Here is a 13,829-nt window from a genome sequence, read left to right on the forward strand (position 1 = left end):
CTCATCTTTATAGAATACCAACTAGGAATTTGCATACATACATTCAAATTGTTTACAATTAGTTCTAATAATTGTTTATTAGTGCTTAATTATTGGCATTAAGTGGCTAAGTGACATCAGAGGGAGAACTGAGGCCATCACGGGCAGCAGGTTGGAGATACTGGTCATGCCAGTGAAGTTAAAGCGATATAGGGGGGAAGGGAAGGCGCACATGCAGCCGAGGTGGCGAAGGAGCAGGGGCCTGGAGAAGAGGGCAGGGAGTGCCACCGTCCTGGGTGCTTCCTACCCTTGCAATGGGGGGGGGAGGGAGGGGGCAACAGCTGCAGTACCTCTTCATTAATAAATGTGTCCTGAAAACAACTATAAAAATAAAATCAAAACCTTGAAAACAACAGAGGAAATAAAAAAGCAATATATTTTCTTTGCACTCCCCTCTTTCTTTTTTCAAAGCAGGATTAATAATTAGCTTACTTACCAAAAACACTCTGGCCTGAATCGCCTCACTGCTGAACCAAGAAAATTTAATCCTGACTCAGATAGACCAATTTATTGCTGCACTCTCTCAGGCCTTCAGTATGTCTGAATGGCTCTAGCTGGCATAAAGCATCATTATGTGTCTCTGCCTGGGCTGGTGAACCATAATGGAGAATGTCACTGGGTAACTGACCCCAACTAGAATGAGTTAGCACTCTGAATCCATTTTTTTTTTTTTTTTTGTTAGGGCCGTGCTGCTCACATAAAAGACGAGTTGGCATGACAAGAGCTCCTGCCTAATATAGAGTGCTGGTTACCCTATGTGTCTGTGCCAACAGATTCCCAGCTAAGTGGAACCAGTAGAGAAAGACGGAGAGGTCTGGCTTGATTAGCAGTTTCATGTTTCACAACAGGCAGCAAGCTCTGAACAAGTTCATAGTGACTGATGACACAAGGCATCGCCTACCAATAAAGGGGAAGAGCATTGGTTAGGCCTCTCCTGAATCATGGCTACCCCTAGCAGAATCAAGACCACCTTCAAGAGGAAAACAGGCACTATTGACTCTAGTATAGAAAGAAAATTCAGTTTAAACTAAGTACAAAAGGAGGGGGAATTCAGACATCTAGGCCAAAATGTGGAGCATTCTCATAGCACTTTACAACACACTGTCAAATATAGAGCCTCTTGTATCATAGGTGTAGAACTGTATGTGAAAGTCCCTCTACATACAGAGGGATCAGTGACTTCAGAAAGCTGACATTGAGAAAAACAGATTCACGTACATATATGAAGGATCAATTTTCTAAAGTCACTGCACTCACTGTAGAGGACCTCCACCCCCCATTCACAGTATTTGCAGCCCTTAGGCCTCCCTGATCGTCCCCCCTTGTATCTGATTCTCCTCTTCTCCCCAATGACAAGACCCCCCTTCCCCCATAATAAATCAATGGAACTCAACCCAGATTAAAACATAATCCTCTGACTGAACTTCACACAGCTCATATCTTCCTTAGTCAGACCCACCACTCCTATCAGGAAGATACTTCCACCTGATGCCAACCCTTATATTGATACCTGACCCCTAATGATAGCATTGTGTAACAATTTTTTTTGTTCCCTAGTAATATGTTTCATCATATTTCTTAAAGACTTCCTTGAAGAATTGAGCTAAAATATATGCTATTATTAGTGAATAGTACCATGATTTTGATACAGTTGTTATGAAGAAATAAAATATTTGAAACATGCAAATATTCCTTTTTGGGCAGTACTGAGTGACAGTGAATATAATGAAAAAAACATGATTTAAATTGTGATTTATATTGATTTAATTTAAATCAAATCCATCCTACAAAATAATTTATAAATCTAATCCTGTTGCAATTCAGTTATGATGTACAAAACAGAGTAAAAATGAAATTTAAAATCACTTAATCTCTCTCTTAATTGCATTCTTTTATTTATGCATCACATTCTAAGGGCTCCTTTTACTAAGTTGCAATAGCGTTTTTTGCACGCGCAGAATTTCCGCGCATGCTAAACCCACGCTATGCGGCTAGAACTAATGCCAGCTCAATGCTGGCATTAGCGTCTAGAGCGTGCAGCAATTCAGCGCATGCTAAGCGTGGGCTAAAACCGCTATCGCAGCTTAGTAAAAGGAGTCCTAAGGATCTTTAGGGCTCCTTTTACTAAGCTGTGCTAGCGTTTTTAGCGCGTGCTAAATTGCCACGTGCGCTAACCCCACGCTACGCGGATAGAACTTAATGCCAGCTCAATGCTGGCATTAGCGTCTAGCGCGCGCGGCAATTGAGCGCAGCTTAGTAAAAGGAGCCCTTAGTCTAACTTCCATAAATTAACTTATGCGTAAAACAGTGTATTAAACCAGGAACATCCTAGCCATCATGCAAGGTTCAAGACCATGTAGTCAACAATAGCAGCAAAGAATAGCAAGAAGCAGAATGCTGAAGGTGGTGTACAATCCAAGTAACCAGAACCACCAGCTGAAAAATGTATCCAAGTTCACTCAACAACTCTCTGCCCAGACAAGGAACTGTTTCACATAAAGTCTTGTTGATGACTGCAGAAGATATGATGCCACTTGCAGCAGTTGAATGAAATGGCTTCAGAAAGTTTTGCCAGCGATGTACTGTATACCTGCTTTCAACTTCCAAGTAGCTGCAAACTAACACGAAGCTTTAACAAACTGTATGACTTTCACAAAAACTTGCACCACCACCATGCTACTTTTAATGGACCTCAGTAGTGATTCTTTTCACATGAAGTGCACAGCCTCATGATTCACTAAATTCTCATTCTAATCTACACTTGTTTTTTTGTGGGGTTTTTTTTTTTTTTTTGCAACATATTCAACCATTAATCTTTAAACTCACAAATAAGATTCCAGGCTAGTCACATATTTATTTTTGCCATTAATGTACACTGTTATATTCATATTGTGTGGAACCCATCGATGTTATCATGGCTAGAGCAGTTTATAACTGCTCTGATTCAGATGTCATTGTTGCAGTTATTGCTCAAAATACTACACTTCTCCCTCCGTATTCGCGGTTTCAGCAATCACGGTTTCAATTATTTGCGGTTTTTAGCTTGTTGGCTCCTCCCCCCCCCCCCATTACATCAGCTTGCATAGAGAAATTGCTGATTCCAAGCGTTTAGAGAGAAAATCACAGATTTTTAGCACTTTCTTCACCGTGTTTTGCTGCTCCTTCGGGAACGGGCCAGGTCTCTCACCATGTTATTCGCGGTTTCACCATATTCACGATGGTTTTTAACAGAAAACAGCGAATAACATATGATAGTGCCTACCTTTCACAAAGTTGTGATTCTATAAATGTGCCATTCCATGATTGACATCTGAACTGCAGCCGTTTTTTAGGCTGTTGACGATGGCATCACTTATAGAATCCAGGCCTTTATGTTTTATCATTAGATGCATGGTCTGACAGTTCTACGAGGGGCCGCTGAAAAGTTCTCAGCCCAGCCAAGCAGAGAATGATGTGGAGCCATGAAACGTACAAGTCATTCCACATTTTTCTTGAAACTTTTTGTTTCATTTCATATCACTGAAACAAAAAAATGTCGAGAAAAGTATGGAATAACTCGTAAGTTTCATGGCACCACATCATTCTCTTCTTGGCTGGGCTGAGAACTTTTCAGTGGCCCCCCCTTATATAATCCAGTTCATATTTCTTAGGAAATTTGAGTTTGCTTGTTAGTAGAAGATGTACCTACAAAAACCAGACTGGCTCTCTGTTCTCCAGATACCTATAGGGTTTCGGGCTAACTGGATCCCTTGTACCAAGTTTTCTTTAGTCTGATGATATTGTACCATTGCGAGGCTTCTTTTTTGTTATATGATACTGAAGAACAAATGGTAATGATATCTGGAACTTTGTCCATTAGATTCTTTGTTTTAAGCAACAGTTGAAGAGAATGTTTATAGTTGAAGCCATTGATAATGGCAACTAGGAGGTAAGTTATAAAGCTCAGCGAGCATAGAATATGTAATCCATCCGTCGCCATTTCTCAAGTGGTTCACCCGCCAAATGCCAGCACGTTGCCAATTCCTCCAGTCAACATTATAATTTTGAATCTTAATACAGTCATTGCGCCACAATGGAGTGTATAGTGTGGATGACCATGCATCAAGGATTCAATTTCCTGAAATACCTTTTTCATCAAGGAAAGTAGATAATCCACTTCTCTATCCAATTTAGAAGTGACACAAATGGTAGATTAGTCACACCAGATACTATTCAAGATTGGTACATCTTTGCTAAGAATCCAACGGGCACCTTGACGTAACAGGAAAGCGCAGTGGTAGTCGAATAAATCAGGGAAATTAATACCTCCATCTAACTTGGAAGCTTTCAGTTTCTTCAATGCAATCCGTGGAGTCCCTTTGTACCAGAGGTATTGAGTTAAAGTAGTGTCTATTTTCTTGTAGAATGTATGATGTAAAAAGAAAGGTAGCATACTCAGGGTATAATTGATTTTGGGCATTATGATCATTTTGATGGATTCTAGCCTCCCCCACCAAGACAACTTTAATGGATACCATCGAAGGGTTAATGAGTTGATAAATTGCATTATGTATGATATGCATAACTCGATGGTCTGAGCGATGGTATTACCATAATTTACATCCAAATATTTAATCTTATGAGGTGACCATTGAAAATTAAGATCTTCCACATCCGCTTTCTGAACAAGATTATTTAATGGCATGATCTGAGTCTTAGTTGTATTGAGTTTATAACCTGATACCTTGGCGTATACATCAATAGTAGATAACAGAGGGTGCAAAGAGTCAAGTGTAGTGTATATTAGTACATCATCGGCATAGGCCAAAAATTTTACTTCCATATTTCTGTTTCTGCATCTATTGTGAGTGCCAGGAGCAGTATTTTATCCCGATTTGCACATTGAATCACATTCGCAAACATCGTAGCATTGTCACTGGTGAGCCTGCCCGGCATGAATCCATTTAGTTCAATCCCTATTAATTTTGGCAATATGATCTGTAGATGTAGCGCAAGAATCTTTGCATACAACTTCGCATTTACATTTATTAATGATAATGGTCTGTAATTAGGCATGAGCAGAGGATCTTTCCCTGGTTTGGGAAGAACTATGATACTAGCCTCAGTGAAAGTACCAGACACCTATCCAGTAACAATGAGGTAATTAAAAAATGAAATAAGATGAATGTTCAGTAGATCCTGGAAGGTGCTATAAAATCCGGTCCCGGGGATTTCTTTTTTGGCATCCCTTTCAAAGCGACTTGTATATCTTCTTCTGTAATAAATGAAGAGAGAAGATTATTATCCTCAGATGTGAGTGTGAGGTGCCGGAGATTATCACTTAAAATTTCCTTTGACATTGTAGATGCACAATCAGAAGTATATAGATGCTCAAAAAATTTCTGGAAACAGTGCGGAATCCTCGCTGGGTCGGACTTTGGTTGACCTGACTGATCTACAATAGTATGAATATTGAGCCTTTCCTCTTTGACTTTCAAATAGTTAACAAGAGCATGGCTGTTTTTATTATTGTCACAATAGTAGTTTGCAGATTGCATAAAAATGGCATTTCCCGCCTTCTTGCTTAGCATTAAGTTGTAGTCTAGCCGTGATTGATGTAGTTTCTTGAGTGTGTTCATATCAGAGGGATTAGCTTGATGGCAAGATTTCAAAGTCCTTAATAATTTTGACATGTTCAAAGATTTTTTTATCAAGTTCCTTTTTTTTCGAGCTTGAAATGATATGACAACACCTCTAATATAAGCTTTGAAAGCATCCCATAGACATGGTTACCCCATGTCTTCAAGTTTGTTGAACTGGAAATATTCTTGAATGGCAGTTCTTGCATATGTTATGAAGTCAGGATCTAGTAGCAGAGAGTCGTTAAATCTCCAAATAGAGCCTTTTGTGTTTACTGTAAGGTCTGATAGTGATAATTCAATAGAGGCATGATCAGAAATTGATATTTCATTTATGGCTGAATGTGATAAATTGTTAATGAGGTTATTGCTCACCAAAAAGAAGTCAATCCTGGAGTAGGAATTGTGAGGAGGAGAATAAAAGGAGTTCTGTCGAGCATCTCCATGCATTAGCCTCCAGACATCCACCAATTTTAACTGGGTGATCATATTGTGTAAACTGTGCCAGGAATGAGAGGGCTTGTGTGATGCCATTGATTTTCTGTCACTGATAGGATCCAGCACTTGGTTAAAGACTGAAAACACAATGTGTGCTTGGGATTTATCCTCTAGTAGCATTAGCATAATCTCATTAAAGAATTCAGGTTTTTATAAGTTAGGTGCATAGACATTGACTAATGATAGTGTGGTTTGACCTATCAGCAGATTGATTTTGATCCATCTACCCTCTGTGTCAGTAGTTTGGGATATTAACTGAACATCTGGTCCAGACCTTATTAATACAGCAGTTCCATTTTTTTCATCATAGCCGGTGATGCAATAACTGGTAAGGACCATTTAGTTTTCAACTTGGCTGATTCAAAGGCGTTTAGATGAGTTTCTAGGAAGCATACTATATCAGGAGATTTCTTCGATATGTAGTCCATTTTTTTTTTCGTTTGATAGGATTATAAAATCCCTTGACATTTAATGATATTGTTTTTAGCATCTGAATGTTGGAAATCATGAATTTGGAAGTAGACACTTTGGGCTGAGGTGTTGAAACATGTGTGCATCTGCTTGAAGGCAAAAAATCTTAGTGTTACTAAAAGGTGGAGTAAGGGTGAATATGACATCTAGGCGTGCTACAGACTGTCCAGCCTAAAATGTGGCCAGATACAGAAAAACCCCATGCGTAGAGTGCATATGAGTACAGGTTAATCATAGCACTGACAATAGAGAGTAACTGATTAAGTAAGGTTCAACAGTGAAACATGCTATTGGCACTATAATTGAGCCTGGTCATAGTAATATGCAATCAGGGATGTAACAAGAGATAAGTCTATAATTTACATATATATATAACAACCTAAGTCATTTTGATAAGCTTGAGTTATACACTGAATTATATACAAATAGGTAATAGAATTGCCAATATATTCAGTCACATCATATGGGATGAAGTCAGAAAAACACACAGCATACCCAATTAACAACATCAACCTTAGTATTAAGGTTATCCAAAACTGATACAGGGGGGCCAGCCTAGCATTTGTTACCATGGGTTGTGCTTAGAAAGAAAGAAAAAAAATCATGTTATTAGGGTGAGGAGTTAAGGTAAGAGTTAATGAAATTCATCTAATCACCATAAAAAAGCTTGTGAGTAGCTATTTCATCAGCAGAGGAAATAGAATGTAGAGAAAGCAGAAAAAGATGATTGAGGACATGAAGGAGTAATGCAAAACTCATAGGAAAGATAGTGTGTCAGTTTGTTGAACTGCATCTCTAAGTGAGGAATGAGATTATGTATGTGTAAGGAAAATAAAACGGTACTTAGAAACATATTTTTTTGTGTAATAGCATATCAACCGATGACATTAAGAAAACAGCTAATATTCTAAGATTAAAAAACACATACCTGTGGGGAGTGCATCCATTTCATAAGATTGAAATCATATGCCATATCAATATACATTGGAGCACAATAGATAATATCAAATTACTTAATGGAAAAAACAGTTTAATAACTCTATAATATGTAAAAAGTGATGAGACTTGTAATGTGATCACATTAAAAACTATCAATCCCTTACTATGTAAGATCTGCCATTAAAATAACAAATTCCACTGCCTTCTTTTCAAAGCTATAAACAGAGACAGCCCTACCTACTGGAACAATCGACTAACCCAAACCACCTCAACCAGACACAGGAGAACCCACACAATTTTCATACACCCACCAACCAAAAATATCAAAAGAAGAAAAATGTATGATAACCTACTGGCCACCAGAGCAGCAAAACTGGACCAACAGCTCACCAATCTGCTGATTTCGACCACAGACTACAAAACCTTCAAAAAAGAAACAAAAACCCTACTCTTCAAAAAATACATAAAACCAATATAACACAACCAAACAGGCTCGGAACTCTCCTGCAATTACCAACTACTCCTTAACAAATTAGAAAATGCTCAAACTTTTCCTAAGTACGTCTTAATATCTTAACAATAAGTTCTTCCTATTATCACAATAACTCTTATGTAATCCACCTTGAACCGCAAGGTTAAGGCGGAATAGAAATCACTAATATAATGTAATTTGTCTAACAGTTAATGATTATAATAATGATAAATTGGGCTAGCATCTTATCAGTACAAAATTGATAAAGACAAAGTGATGGGATATAACATAGACACACAGTTCATGTAAGTGAAGAGAAAAGTCCTGTGACTGAGTTCAAAGAAGCGTGGGATGAACACAGAAGATTTAGAATCAGAAAATAATATTAAATATTGAACTAGGCCAGTTACTGGGCAGACTTGCACGGTCTGTGTCTGTATATGGCCGTTTGGTGGAGGATGGGCTGGGGAGGGCTTCAATGGCTGGGAGGGTGTAGATGGGCTGGAGTAAGTCTTAACAGAGATTTTGGCAGTTGGAACTCAAGCACAGTACCGGGTAAAGCTTTGGATTCTCGCCCAGAAATAGCTAAGAAGAAAAAAAAAAAAAAAAAAAATTTAAATTGAATCAGGTTGGGCAGACTGGATGGACCATTCGGGTCTTTATCTGCCGTCATCTACTATGTTACTATGTAATTGAGATTGAGTTCATTATACCGGGTAGAAGAGAGTATAGTTCATGTGGTAAAAGTTTTATATAAATATCAATTCATTGGGGGAAAAGAGCTGGAAGCGAACGGCAACAAAGAAAAGTATATAATTAATAAGCTCTTCAGACTCCGTTATTTTCGAAACAGCAGCAGACTGAAAATTCATCTTGCAATCACAATTAGAAATCATATGTGAGAGGCATAGCGGCTGTGATATTATGTAATGAAGCGATTGCAGTTTGGAAAAGAATTAAATTAGCAAAGGATAAGCACAGTGTCAGCTGAGAGTGATATTGGCAGGCTGTTCCAATTATAGAAAAAAGCTGTAAATAGTTTACTGATAATAATAATAATAACAGTTTATATACCGCAGGACCGTGAAGTTCTATGCAGTTTACAATGATTAAAAGTTACAGATTGAGTAGTTAAGTTTGAAATATGCAACTAGTAAACTGTGATTGTGGCAGTGGGCCCACCACATGTTGGAAACCATGCAGGAGCGCCAACAAACCAAGTGATAGCTTTCAGACAAGGAAACCCCTAGTCGAATCAGGATAGCAGATAGGCAAGCACTCAGACTCGATCTATGCTAGTTGGCTGATGTTCTTCCAGGAAATCCCCTAATTGCTTAGGGTCAGTGAAGTTCATGGTCGAGTTGTTGAATGTGACCCTCATGGTGGCGGGGTACAACATGCCAAACTGGGCCTTGAGCTCCTGGAGCCTGGGACGAAAAGCAAGAAGCTGCTTGCGTTGGTAAGCTGTGTTTTTACTCAGATAAGGCACTATTAAGATGCTATTGGAATCCGACTTGAGCGGTGCTTTAGATTTTGCTTTTTGCATAACTTCCGTGAGTTGGAAATATCTCAGAAACCGAACAATAATGGATTTCGGGTAGCGTGCATTAGGGGGCCTGTAGGATGGAACGCGGATGGCTCTATCCAGTTCAAACTCATGTACAAATTGAATATCCAGGTGTTTTGGTAGGAAGGCTTCCATGAATTTAAGTGCATCTGACCCCTCCCGACCCTCCGATATCCTGAGTATCCATAGGTTGTTTCTTCTAGAGTGCAGATTCGTCTCCTCCAATTCCTTTTCCAATTGTGTTACATGCTTAATTTGGTGCTGCAATGTGGATACTGAGGCGTGCGTTCCTGTATGTTTAGCTTCCAATTCATCCATCCGCAGCCTTAACTGTAAGAAGTCAGCTCATAGCACAGTTAAATCAGACCTCATTTCCAATATTTCATCTTTTGTTTCATTGACCGTGTCACGCATGGAGCGTATTTCAGTGAGGACTGTTTGATGGTGTTGGTCTCGTCTTTATCTTCTGTTTTTTTGCTTGGTGAAGCCGGTTCTGGCTTATGCCGTTTGTTCACTTTTGTAGTCGACATATTTAGATCTTCCCCAACAATAGTTACGATGTCAATTACGAGTTTGATCACTGTTGAATTAGCGATTTTAGACGGTTTTTGCCAGAACTCAGTAATCAAGCTGCCATAAGAACATAAGAAATGCCGCTGCTAGGTCAGACCAGTGGACCATCCTGCCCAGCAGTTCACTCACATATCGGCCAGTGCTCTAAATGAGTCCAGCCTTCCCTGCATACGTTCCAGTTTAGCAGGAACTTGTACAACTTTGTCTTAAAACCCTGGAGGGTGTTTTCCCCTATAACAGACTACGGAAGAGCATTCCAGCTTTCCATCACTCTCTGGGTGAAGAAGAATTTCCTTATGTTTGTACAGAATCTATCCCCTTTCAACTTTAGAGTGCCCTCTCATTCTCCCTACTTTGGAGAGAGTGAACAGTCTGTCTTTCTCTACTAAGTCTATTCCCTTCAGTATTTTGAACGTTTCGATCAAGTCCCCTCTCAGTCTCCTCTTTTCAAGGGAGAAGAGGCCCAGTTTCTCCAATCTCTCACTGTACGGCAACTCCTCCAGCCTTTTAACCATTTTAGTCGCTCTTCTCTGGACCCTTTAGAGTAGTACCTTGTCCTTCTTCATGTACGGCGACCAGTGCTGGACACAGTATTCCAGGTGAGGGCGTACCATGGCCCAGTACAGCAGCATGATGACTCTCTCCGATCTGTTCGTGATCCCCTTCTTTATAATTCCTAGCATTCTGTTCACCCTTTTTGCCGCCGCTGCACATTGTGCAAACGGCTTCATTGACTTGTCGATCAGAACTCCCAAGTCTCTCTCCTGGGAGGTCTTTCCAAATACCATCCCGGACATCCTGTATTCGTTCATGAGGTTTTTGTTCCCGACATGCATCACTTTACACTTATCCATGTTGAACCTCATTTGCCATGTCGATGCCCATTTCTCAAACTTGATTATGTCACGTTACAGATCTTCACAATCCCCCTGTATCTTCACTACTCTGAATAACTTCATATTGTCCGCAAATTTAATCACCTCACTCGTCGTATCAATGTCCAGATCGTTTATAAAGATGTTGAAGAGCATGGGTCCAAGCACCGAGCCCTGCAGCACCCAACTGGTGACGCTCTTCCAGTCCGAGTATTGTCCATTTACCCCCACTTTCTGTTTCCTATGCTCCAGCCAGTTTTTGATCCACGTGAGTATTTCACCCTCGATTCCATGACTCGCAATTTTCTGAAGTAGTCGTTCATGCGGAACCTTGTCGAATGCCTTCTGAAAATCCCTTGTCTATCTACCTGTTTACTCTCTCAAAAAAGTGCAGCAAGTTCGTCAGACAAGATCTGCCTTTGCTGAAACCGTTCTGGTTGGTCCTAATCAGACCGTGTCCGTCAAGATGATCAATGATGCAATCTTTTATCAGCGCCTCTACTATCTTTCCCGGTACCGAGGTTAGACTCACCGGTCTATAGTTTCCCGGATCTCCCCTCGAACCCTTTTTGAAGATCGGTGTAACATTTGTCACCTTCCAGTTTTCCAAAATCTTTCCCTATTTGATCGACAGATTGGCTACTAGTTAAAGCAGTTCAGTTATAATCCTTTTCAGTTCCTTGATAACCCTTGGATGGATGCCATCCGGTCCCGGGGATTTATCGCTCTGTAGCCTATCAATCTGCCTGTATACCTCTTCTAGACTACCGTCAGCCCTGTCAGTTTCCCGTCTTCATTTCTAGCATAGAGCCTGGTGGGTTCCGGTATGTTGTGTATATCCTCATCGGTAAATACAGATGCAAAAAATGTGTTCAGTTTGTCGGCGATTCCTTTATCTTCTTTTAGCACTCCCTTTACTCCAGGGTCATCCAACGGACCCACCGCTTCCTTCGCGGGTCGTTTCCCCTTAATGTATCGAAAGAATGGCTTGAGGTTTTTCGCCTCCTTGGCTATTTTTTCCTCTTAGTCTCTTTTGGCCCCTTTTACCATCTTATGGCACCTACGTTGATGTTTGTGCTTATTCCAGTTTTCGTCCATTTTTGACCTTTTCCATTCCTTAAATGAAGTTTTCTTGTCTCTGATCACTTCCTTTACCTCTACAGTGAGCCACGCCAGTTCTTTGTTCTTTTTCCTCTTGGATCCTTTGTTGATACGTGGTATATGTAGATTTTGTGCCTCGGTGACTGTATCCTTAAAAAGGGACCGAGCTTGCTCTAGTGTTTTTTACAGTGTTTATCCTCTTCTTAATCTTCTTCCCCACCATTACTCACTGTGCCCTCTAGTACCCCCCGTCCTACGCTTTCTTGAACTCAGACACAGTCTGTCTCCACCACCTCTTCTGGAAGACTGTTCCACACATCTTCCACCCTTTCTTTAAAAAAGTATTTCCTTAGATTACTCCTGAGCCTATCACTTCTTAACTTTATTCTATGCCCTCTCATTCCAGAGTTTCCTTTCAAATGAAAGACTTGACTCGTACGCATTTACACCACATACGTATTTAAATGTCTCTATTATATCTCCCCTCTCCCACTTTACCTCCAAAGTATACATATTGAGATCTTTAAATCCGTCCTCTTAAGATGACCACGCACCATTTTAGTAGCCTTCCTCTAGTCTGACTCCATCCTTTTTATATCTTTTTAAAGGTGTGGTCTCCAGAATTGTATACAATATTCTAAATGAGGTCTCACCAGAGTCTTATACAGGGGTATCAATATCTCCTTTTTTCCTACTGACCATATCTCTTCCTGTGCACCCTAGCATCCTTCTAGCTTTTGCCGTCACTTTTTCAACCTGGCACTTATAACAGCATTTGTGAATAAACTCATGTAAAACCATTCTGAGCTCTCCTGAGAGAACGGTATAGAAAATTGAATAAATAACTAAATTTGCTGGGAACACATGAAATTGTAGCTCCATTAAATTTGCAGCTACACTACATGACAAAATCCTGCTTTATGCTATGGTAACTGCAAATTTTACTGTATCTTAGTAAAAGAATCTCTAATAGGCAAAAAACATATACCTTTCTGCCCTATTAATCTAGGTGCCCTGTTAATAAAAGTACCTTTTTTATTCTCAGATAGAAATCTTACCATTTTCCTTGTCTCTTTCTCTGTCTCCAGATCTTGAATGGGCACTCACAATCCCAGTTTCAGGGAACAGCCTGAACAGCAGCCAGCAATGAAACTGAAGTGAAGAGGAATTAAGAATTGGTCAAAATAATGCTGATACGTGAAATCGGAGCCATAAGCAATGATTCAAATCTTTGAAGTTGTAGCTAATAAAAATCTGTTTAAGAACCAGCATTTCATTTGGATCATTTAAAAGTCTTATTTATAAATGTAATAATTCTCTCAAGCAAATCCACAGGCAATTTATAAAGATAAAATGCTATTAAAGAAAAACAGTGCTGCAAACAAAAATGAACATTCACATCAAGGGGCAGAAAGCATAAGCAAATAATGCTATAAAATATACTATCAATAGTAATAAGAGTTCACTATTTAAACGTTTCTCAACCCCTTAACCCTTCCCCTCATCCAAGAATCGCCCAAACCCATTTAATCCTCTCTGATAAAGGTTCTACTTTGAAAAGAGTAGGACGTGCTCCTTCTCTATTGCAAGACCCAGTGGCGTACCTAGGGTATGTGGCACCCGGGGCCCATCATTTTTTGACACCCCCCCCCCCCCCCATGTAAAATTTTTTTTAT

Source organism: Geotrypetes seraphini, chromosome 2 (assembly GCF_902459505.1).
Source record: "Geotrypetes seraphini chromosome 2, aGeoSer1.1, whole genome shotgun sequence".
Classification (NCBI taxonomy): domain Eukaryota; kingdom Metazoa; phylum Chordata; class Amphibia; order Gymnophiona; family Dermophiidae; genus Geotrypetes; species Geotrypetes seraphini.